Source organism: Aotus nancymaae, unplaced genomic scaffold (assembly GCF_030222135.1).
Source record: "Aotus nancymaae isolate 86718 unplaced genomic scaffold, 86718_ANA_hifiasm-v0.15.2.pri h1tg000033l, whole genome shotgun sequence".
In the NCBI taxonomy this organism is placed as follows: Eukaryota; Metazoa; Chordata; class Mammalia; order Primates; family Aotidae; genus Aotus; species Aotus nancymaae.
In genome coordinates, this window is record NW_026988447.1 from 11,579,617 (window position 1) to 11,590,217 (window position 10,601).

A 10,601-nucleotide genomic window follows, 5' to 3' on the forward strand; every position below is an offset into this window, starting at 1 on the left:
GCACATAACTGTGCACACATGGCTTAGAGAAGGAAGATGCTGGAGGCAAGACCGATTGATGAGCATGTTTAGAAGATGCAAATCATAACTAATTCTGGGCCTAAAAGAGACCCTAGAAACCAACTAATCTATTTCAGAAGTAAAGGTACTGGAAAGCTAAGAGATATAACAACTTTTTTTCCTCAGACATATAGTAAAAGAATATGAAAATCCGATATAAATCGTTATCACAAAAACCTGTGTCTCTGGGTCTTTCCTCATGATTTCTATGGTTAGGGTGCAGAAAAGAGCTAGCCTGTGAGGGTAGAGCAATGAGAATTAGCAGGAATTTGCAGTGAGCTAAATTCTAAATGTGAATAGGAATTTATAAAGATTATTCCCTCAGCCATCACAATATTACTTTCTACAAAGCACCACATGTGCTCTTCCGTAAGATTTTTTTCCTTTTTTTCCATCTACCTTTCACAGCTTAAAATTGCTGCAACATCTTCCTGTCTGCCAACATAAATTTCAACTATTTTTCCTACTCAACGGTGGTAGATTGTGGCAGACAAAGAAATGTTGACTCAGTAGGGAAATTCTGAAAGGATTCTGCACCTTTCTTCAAATAGCCCAGAGCAATTCTCAGTTGCTCCTGGCATTCACCTCAATAATTTATCCTTATTGGTGGCTCTTTTCATGTCTCAACTTCCTTAGTCCCTCATTACTTCTTTCTGGGAACACCTCCCAAATAAATCCCCTTCCCCAAATCCTTATCTCAGCCTCAAGTTTTCTCATGGGGAAGTCAATCTAATACATAGAGCTCTTGTTCATCAGGACATAAAATATATTTAGGAATTGAATATTTACTTTTTTTAAAACAGATTTTTTTTCCTTTCAAAGCCAAGAAGCATCTGTAAACATAGCAGCCATTTGATAAAATTTAGTTGACAGGATAAATTACCATTTGTTCTGTGAAGTAGCTTTTTCTTGTCTTTGTTTTGTTCTCTTGACGTTTTCTTTGATTCCCATAGATGGGAGTCTGAACAGAATTAAAATTCCTTAGCTAGGATTTAAATTTAGTCACACAAGTAGGAGGTTTTCAAAGTCTCTTTGATAAAACTCAGGAACAGCCATCAACAAGTAACTTCTGCTCAGTTGTAATTATGGCAGACTTGAGAAAAAGCAGCAAATAAACTTAGGGCACCATTTTCAAGGGAAGAAATTATGGACTATGAAGGGGCTATTTCATTTATCTATGTGGATTTAGGATGACTAGTTTTCAAGAGAAAAGTAAATGAAACTCTTGGAAGATGTGTGCAGATAAGGTTACACTAAACAGGCTTGTAGTTAAGAAAACTGGCCTGCCTCACATGGAATACATCACAAAGGAACCAGAAACCAGGAGACCCTTCCTCATCTCGGGCTTTGGAGAAATGTCTACAGATAAATTTTATTTCTTTATTTATTAAAAATCATGAACATTGTTACAAAAAAAATTTCATTGAGATTCTAAATAAGTTCCAGCAATTTCAGACATGAGGTTATGAAAACTGCTTTTTGTCCACTATCAATGGTATATGAACATGTTAACATTCATTTTTCCCTGGATCAACATGATATAGTATCATTGAAAATTTGAAAAGAAATCATGTTTTTCATTATATAATTTAATAGTAATTTAATAGTATTTTAAAAAACAAGGTGTTCTTTTTGTAAATAAGAAGGGGTTAACAATTAAGAGTATAAATTACATTAAATAAATTTTATGATACAATCATAATGTATTCTATAATTTTTAAAAAAGTACTAAGTAGTATATTTTATTATCAACTACATAAAAACATTAAAATGATTTTAAAAGTTTAGGTATTATTGCCATAATATACAGTCTGAACCATATGAAACTGATGCTTTTGTAGGTCAGAATGGTTAAATAGCAATAATTTTATATAAGTCATATCACTACTACTAAAGTAAATACTAAATACTACAAACATAATTAAAGGTAGTTCACAAGTCAGAAAAAAATGAAAAATACTCAAATACAACCATCTGTTCTTTTAAAGGGAAGGGGGAAGCCAATTCTGATGCTAGCATGATACATTTATTTCTTTCAGTGTTCAACAAAATCTGCATACTACCCAAACTTATTAGCAGAAAACTCAAGAGTTCACACCCTTACAGCAGATTGTAAAATTTTCAGATCTCATCTCCCATGACTTCCCCACAAACACCTAGTGATAAATTTAGAGCATAGGAACTAAGTCCTGGAATCTTCTTTAAACTTTACATGCTTAGAGTGACCTCTCCACCCCTCCACCTCCTCAACTCTCATTCATTCTTTAAGATACATTTCAAATAGCACTTTCTCTGGGATGCTGTCCATGATATCCTCAGGAAGAGCAATTTCTTCCCCTCAGTAGTTCAACAAGCCTTTGTTCGTATTTAAATTCTTAGCACTTATCACATTTAACTGTCCTCATTTGGTTTTTGTGCCTGATTCGCTTACTAGGCTATAATTTCTTACAGGTAAATACTGAGAGTTTCTTCTCTTTAAATCTTCTGCACCCAACATAGGTAAGGTAAATAAAAACACAATAAACATTCCTCAACAAAATTAAATCTCATTTTTTCATGACCCTTTGTTCAACCAGAGTCAAAGATGAATCCAAATGCTTAGGTATCTAGCAGAGAAGTAGTATACTAATAGTATTTAGAACTATGGGAAGGAATAAATGTGGGTAGTCAATGAAGGTCAACGAATTTTGTTTCAAAGTCATGAACCATCAAATGCCATGACTTGTACTATATTTATACCCAAATCTTTGCACACAGGCTTGTCAGTAAATCAAGAACTTTTGCTGAGCACCCTCAATAAAGGTTGTTCACGTGCGGTTACTTCTCTCTGACACACTTAGAATTCTCATGAATCCAAGATGAAACTGACCACTCCCAAATAGTTGACCAGCATTTATGAAATTACTTGCCCAAATGAAAGAAAAAAAATTTAAAAAGAAGAAAAAAAACTATGTTTTCAAAATGCCTACTACATGTCAGACACTGTGCTAGGGTATTCCACATGCTCGTGCATTTAGCTTTCTGAGAAATAGTTTTTCCAAGACTGTCTATGCTGGAAATTGACAGAGCCAGGGTACAAACCAAGAGCTCTTTCACTGTGAAGTCTTTACTCTTTCTCATACACAGGCTGCCTTATAAATTCCCAACAGTTAGACTTTAATAACATACCTTTACTGATTCTCTTCTTTATCAGAGATAAGGTCATATGTTTCACACTGCTGTAAATCTAGAAATACCTTTAATTATCCCTTGGATAATAAGAAAATTACATTTTTATGGTAATTATTTGTTAATTTGACTTTGGTTTCAAATTGTATCTTGTTACACAGACAAAACTGCAATATTCAGAATCTGACCCATATGCCAAATTCACTAGTGTCTCCAGGAAGTAAGGCATTTGTAAAGAATGAGTCTCACTAGTTCCAAATTTGCTTTATGGCTGGGGCTTGTTTAAACAGTCAAATTGGAAGAAATGCCTCTGAAGTTCATAGGATAAAATCAGTATGAAAACTAAAGACTCACAGAACAACAAGGAAGTGATGAGTGTTTTCTACATATTATTTGTTTTATTTTTTCCTAGGTATTTTTAATACAGCATCAGTTTAAGAAGTTAAAAGTTCATCATCTATCCAGTAACAGAAAATCCTTTAAAATTGTGTTCTAAAATATAATATTAAGTGTTTATTTAAATTACCTGTAATAAAAGGCTATTTAGATTTGTACCGAAAACATTCATTCACTTAGCATACTGAATGTAATGACTATGGTACAGACAGTTAATTGTTTGTAACGACTGTAGATTCTTAGTGTTAAAATAATGCGCAGGACAGAAAAGATCCACGTTTTCATGAAGTTAACATGCAGGATAAGAGGGAAATTACAAAAAAATATTTGAACAAATGAGGAAGTAAGATGATTTTAAATCACAATTTAGGCTCTGAAAAAAATTAAGCAGGGTTATGAGACAGGGAATAGCAGAGAAAGAAAGTGCAGCGAAAGCTCCTCTGAGAGGGAGACACAGTGGAACCCAGATGGTAAGGAATCAGCCAGGCACAGATGGGGCTGGCGGAGAACCTTGCGCCTGATCACTGGGAGAGGTGCGCTCAGCTGCTGAGGGGCTGTGAGCAGACGTTCAGGGTAGAACTGAATCGCCTGCAGAGGCACTACAATCACTCAGGTGTGAATGAGGCAGAGATGGACGCTTGCCTCGCCGTGCCCTGCACAGGCGCCTGGGCTGACCTCCAATGAGCATGCTGACTTGCCCCTGCTGTGACTTTTGGCAAAGCCTGAGAAATCGGGTTGGTGGAGTTCAGGGCCTCCCATCTGCAGGCATCTTCTGGACTGTCCCTCTCTCCCGCAGGAGCACTCCGTCATTTGCCCCACCCACTGTTCCCCATCTCTGCATCCATATCCACACCCCATTTCCACTCAGGCTTCTCACATGTGTCTCCTTTCTCATTCTAAATTTGCCCATTCTGTATCTCACTTCCTGGTAGCCAGGCCTAGTGACTTTCTTGCTTATGCATAATGACATTAACTTTCCCAAGGGTATTTCTGGTTCCTGCATCTCTGTACCTTTTATAGAATTTTAATTCCAAAGCAAATATATAAAAACATGCAAATAAAATTATATGTGCAACATATTTAAATGTACAAATCTAATTTAGTATTCTGTTGAAACTGAGGTGTCGGCCACAGTGTGACTGTTTACAACTGTTTTAACACAGGTTTTCTGAGTCTTGCTGGTTTACAATGACAGAGCTCTGTGATGTCTCAATTTCTTGAGCTCTTTTGTCTATTCATACAATCCTGAACATCTGTTCCAACAGAACACAGTGATAACATCCAGCATTTGTTTGGTGTGAACAGTCATACACCTATAAATCTCACCTGTGTTCTCATTTGCCTAGAACAGAAGTATTGTAGAGAAGTATTGGGTGATGACATGCATATAAACAAATGCATACCTTCCTGTTTCACTGGTGAAATGTAATGGAGCTTTCTTTTGCCAACACAGAAGCACTCTCAAGGCTGGGAGGATGGAGGGAAAACTCCTCATTAGCTCTGACCTTCTGCAGTAGCGCATTCTTGTCATAAGCATGTGCACTGCAGTCCGTTAAAATTCTGAAACAAAATTGTGCAAAAATATTTCCATTTAATAGGAACAAATTGTTTCAACATGTAATTTTTCTACCTTTTTTACACTAGTTTTAGAAAAAAATATTTAAAACAGAATAATATAGACACCATTTTTGAATTTTTTCTATCTACTCATTTCACTTTAGGTATTGGGAATGAGTCTGTTTTTAAAAACAATTCTTATCAAATAAAATTTTTCCTTCTTCCACCAAACAAAGAAAAGAAATAAATCTATAAGATAATATCCATTTAAATGGAAACCAAATTGTTAGCTAACTCTAGTTGCCCACATATCTTAGCCCCACCCCATTTCTTCCTTATGTCTGACTGAAGCTAGCCCCATCTCATTCTACTCTTTTTCTTCAGCTGGCAAAAGTTGGATTACGTCTCCTGCCAAAACTACTTGGTGTGTAATCTTTAACCGAGGCTGCCTGTTTCTAACTGACTTACTTCACAGATGGGAAATGGAAGCCCAGAGAATTTCAAAATATTACCGAAATGCAACAGCTAATTAGAAGTGAAAGTGGGACTAAGCCATTTAAAAGTGTCATGGCCCCAACAATGCAATGATCACTCCGTTGTGTTTCAAAACTTCTTTAAGAGTGGGCTCATTAAACAAAATGCATAAAAGGTAGTTTGTTAAAATATTATTATTTGTTTATAACCTTCCTGTTCCAAAAGGAAAAAAAAAACACTTAAAAAAATGTGTAATATACATTCAATGGATGTGAAAAAAATGCAGCTAAAAACAGAAAGATAGGGAGCACAGGAAAAAATAAAAATGCATGTAGTAAAATATTAGTAAGCCAGGAATTAGATTATTACAACATGATCTGTAAGAATCAAGACAGTTGTTAGACATAGGTCAAAATTTGGCCCCAAGTTTTCCAGCAGCCAACACAAAGAAGAAAATTACGTAAGTATATAATCTACAGTCCCACTAAAATAAAAATAAACTAGTTCTCAGGAATATCACAAGTAGCCCGGGGAAAGAGAAAATCCCTTCATTCTAACGTGAGACTTTCTAGAATGTGAGTGAGTTAGACACTAATCTCAATTGATATGTACGTACATCATAATTCTCAATTAATTGCTATATAGGCACATTATGATTCTCAATCAATAGATTGTGCCTAAGTATCTATTCTCATCAATAGATTGAGAATTATGATGTGCCTAAATTGCCTATGAAGTTTTATTAATATGCTGCAGTTTTAACTCAGCACTTTAGGAAGTTGTCTGAAACAGAATTTCTGCCATTGATTTATTAGGGGTAATAGACAAAAAGGTTCTGTAATCAAAGGCTGGCTGTACACAAGCCAATTTAGGTCCTTCAGAGCTTCTTAAAACCTTCAAAGTTGGCAAAGTGCATGGTGAATCTCAAATTTAGGTGACGTTTAAAAATTCAAAGAAATTTATCAATGAATTGGTATTATATAGAACCATTCAAGAAGCCCTCGGCTAGATATCAGAAACATTGCCTAACTCACATTAGAATCTTGATGCCTTATCTGGAAATTTACCTTTTCCTATGCAAACTTGGTAAAATAAAATAAAATATAGGGAGAAGCATGATGATTATGCAACAGTTAGTGATTGGTGATCAGGTATTGTAATTTTCATGCAGAAGGCACAAGGACAAACAGGGCTAGAGTTTTCACTGGAGAAATGTCAGAGGTGTTAGAGCCAGAGTGACCTCATCTTGAATAGGGGCTAGATAAAATAAGGCTGAGACCTGCTGGGCTGCATTCTCAATAGGTTAGGCATTCTTAGTCACAGAATGAGGTAGAAGGCACAAGATACAGGTCATACAGACCTTGTTGATAGAACAGGTTGTAGTAAAGGAGCTGGCCCAAACACACCAAATCTAAGATGGTGTCAGAAGTGTCTTCTGGTCTTCCTCACTCCTCATATATGCTAATTATAATGTATTAGCATGCTAAAAGACACTCCCACCAGCACCATGACAGTTTACAAATGCCACGGCAACATCGGGAAGTTACCCTAAATGGTCTAAAAAGGAGAGGAATTCTCAGCTCTGGGAATCGTTCACCCTTTTTTTCAAAAAATACATGTATAATCTACTTGTTTAGCACATAATCAAGAAATAACTATAAGAATACTCAGTTGAGCAGCCCATGCCACTGCTCTGCCTATGGAGTAGCCATTCTTTATTGCTTTACTTTCTTAATAAGCTTGTTTTCATTTGACAGAGCCACCTTGAATTCTTTCTTGCACAAGGTCCAAGAACTCTCTCCTGGGTTCTGGATCAAAAGTAGGAGTCTTCTGTTTCTGGTAACAGAAGTAGGAGTCTTTCAAGTTAGTAGAAAAGGGAATTTGAATTCATTGTGTGTGGTCTTCTTTGCTACAGCAAGTGAGAAACCCAGCTTCATAAGATGCCTTCATATGGTACAAAATAACATGGATATCCTCCCATCGATTTCCTTAAGTCTTCAAGATGTGGCTAAAGTCCTTTCTTTTTCATGGTGTCTTCTCATAGCACCATCAGCCCACTGTGAAATCAAACTTCTATGTTTTCAGAGGAGAATTTATGTATTAAACTCTCTGATGAATGTTTACTTTGTCTCTGCATTTAGAGTGTATGTTTTATTTCTGCCAGAGAGTACAATAGCTTGTCTTGTCATGATAGTGTAAGCTGAAAAGTATCTGAGACAGGTCTCAATCAATGTAGAGATTTATTTTTCCAGTGTTGTCAACATGCCTTTTCCGAAGAGGATTTTGAGGGCTTCAATATTTAACAGGGAAGTGTGAGGAGGGGAAAGAGGGCATGTACAACATTACTGAATCCATGTATTTTTTGCATGTTAAAAGGAGATGGTAGAGGGAAACAGTTAAATATGTATTTATCTGTGTTTAGTACATCTGCACTTCACACAAGATAAAGTAAACATAGAACAGTTACTATCTGTAGCTATCTGAAACAAAAGGAAAGGCAGTTTCTTGAATGACTCGGTTTCCAAGCTTAAGTTTTCCCTTTGGCATAGTGAATCTGGGGTTCCAAGGTTTTCCTTTCCTTTCACAATAAACAATACGGTTTTGTGACTAACTGAATGATATACCATGATTGACTTGATTGTGTAAAAGATTTTCTTAATGATGGTAAATGACAAATAAAAGTCTAAAGACTGCACACAATAGCTGGGCCTGGTGGTACGCATCTGTAGTCTCAGCTACTCAGGAGACTGAGACAAGAGAATCACTTGAACCCGGAGGTGGAGGTGTCAGTGAGCCAAGATGGCACCACTACAACCCAGCCAGGGCTACAGAGCGACACCCTGTCTCAAAAAAATAAAAATAAAAAATAAGCCAGGCACGGTGGCTCACGTCCTGTAATCTCAGCACTTTGGGAGGCTGAGGCGGGTGCATTGCCTGAGCTCAGGAGTGCACGACCAGCCTGGGCAACATGGTGAAACCTGTCTCTACTAAATTGCAAAAAATTAGCCAGCCATGGTGGTGTGCATCTGTAGCCCCAGCTACTTGGGATGCTGAGGGAGGAGAATTGCTCTGCTGGCAGAGGGAGTTTGCAGTAAGCCCATATCAGACCACTGCACTCCAGCCTGGGAAACAGAGTGAGACTCCATCTCAAAAATAAAAATAAAAAATAAAATTGCGTTTATTTCTTTCTACATTTTTAAATCTACAAGAAAATCCAAAATTGTGTATGTGCCTCATACTATATTTCTACTGGATGGGTCTAGCCTGGACCTTTCTACAACAAGTAACTCTCACTCTTCATAATTTAATTTCCTGCATACCATTTTCTGCCCGCCTTTCTGTTTACAGCTTGCTTGTTTTACCATCTTGACCTCAGCAATCTTTCTGGGATCTCTGATGTTGCACTGAACTAACTAACTTTTCTCTGTCCCTCACCCCTTGCATGTGCTTGCCCCATTCTCACCTTGTTGCACTTGGTGATTAATGATTAGTGATTGCAGTCACTCTTTGGCATTTACTCTCAGTTCCCTTGTTCTCTCTCACTTTGTCACACTTCTAGATCCAAAATTCTATCCTGGCTAACTTGCAGTCTCCATTGACTCTGTGCCTGCTGTCTGGCAACTGAATGTGGCTGGAGAAAAAACAAATAAACAAGAACTCAAAACCCAACTTTCTAGGTTCACTTGAAAATCATAACCATGAATGTCAAGTGGACTCTCCACATTGCTAGATCACGTGATACATTTTGAGACAGCGTCTTGTCTCGCTCAGTCACACAGTCTGGAGTACAGTGACATAATCATGGGTCACTGCAATCTCTGCCTCCCAGGTTCAAGCGATTCTTGTGCCTCCACCTCCACCATGTGCAGCTAATTTTAGTATTTTTAGTAGAGGTGGGGTTTGACCATGTTGGCCAGACTAGTCTCAAACTCCTGGCCTCAAGCAACCCATCTGTCTTGGCCTCCCAAACTGCTGGGATTACAGGTGTGAGCCACTGTGCCAGGCCTACTAGACCATTGAATTTTCATACCTTAGCCTCTCTCTCCAACCTCTATTTCTACGTTCAGTTGATAACTTTGATGTCTTTTACCCTAAGAAATTTCAAATAATCAGAGGAATATTACCATTTAGATTTCTATAGCCTCCTAGTATGTATTCCCATATAATCTAAATTCCTCTGCTCATATCACAAATGAACTATCTATGCCAAACTCTCTATTTGGGCATTACATTATGATTCATCTAACTCCTGAAGAATTTTGCTCCAACAAATAGCCCTCTTCCTCCCACATATTCACTTTTTAGGGCATTTATACTTAGAAACTTATAAATATGTATTATTTCTCTAATTTATGAAAAAACTTTTATTGGTTACATTTTCTATGTCAGCACCATCTTATTGTTTTGCTTAGTAGTAAATCTCCTCAAGACAGTGGTCTGTTATTTGCCTCTACCACAAACACTGCCACATTGCTAAAACCAGTGCTCAACATACAGGCCTTACTGTGCTTGACCCATCAGCAGCATTTGATACAGTGGATCACTATGTTCATTGACCTTTCCAGCTTCTGGTAGCTCTTAGCCTTTCTGTGCATGCAACAGCATTATTTTCACCTCTGCTTCACCTCCGTCTTCACACAGCTTTCCTTTCTGTACTTTTCTGTGTCCAATCTCCTTCTCTGCTTTGATCTCTTATGAAGACACCAGTTATTGGATTTAGGAACAACATTAAGTCCAGGGTCTTGAGAGCCTTAAATAATTATATTTATAACAATTTTATTTTCAAATAAGGTCACATTCTGAAATTCTAGATGGACGTGGATCTTGGGAAACACTAACTATTTGCAGGATCTTGATATCCTTAAATAATTGCAACTATGAAGATCCTAGGTCCAAATAAGGTCGTAATTTAAAGTTCTGGATGGACATGAATTTTGGGAAATACT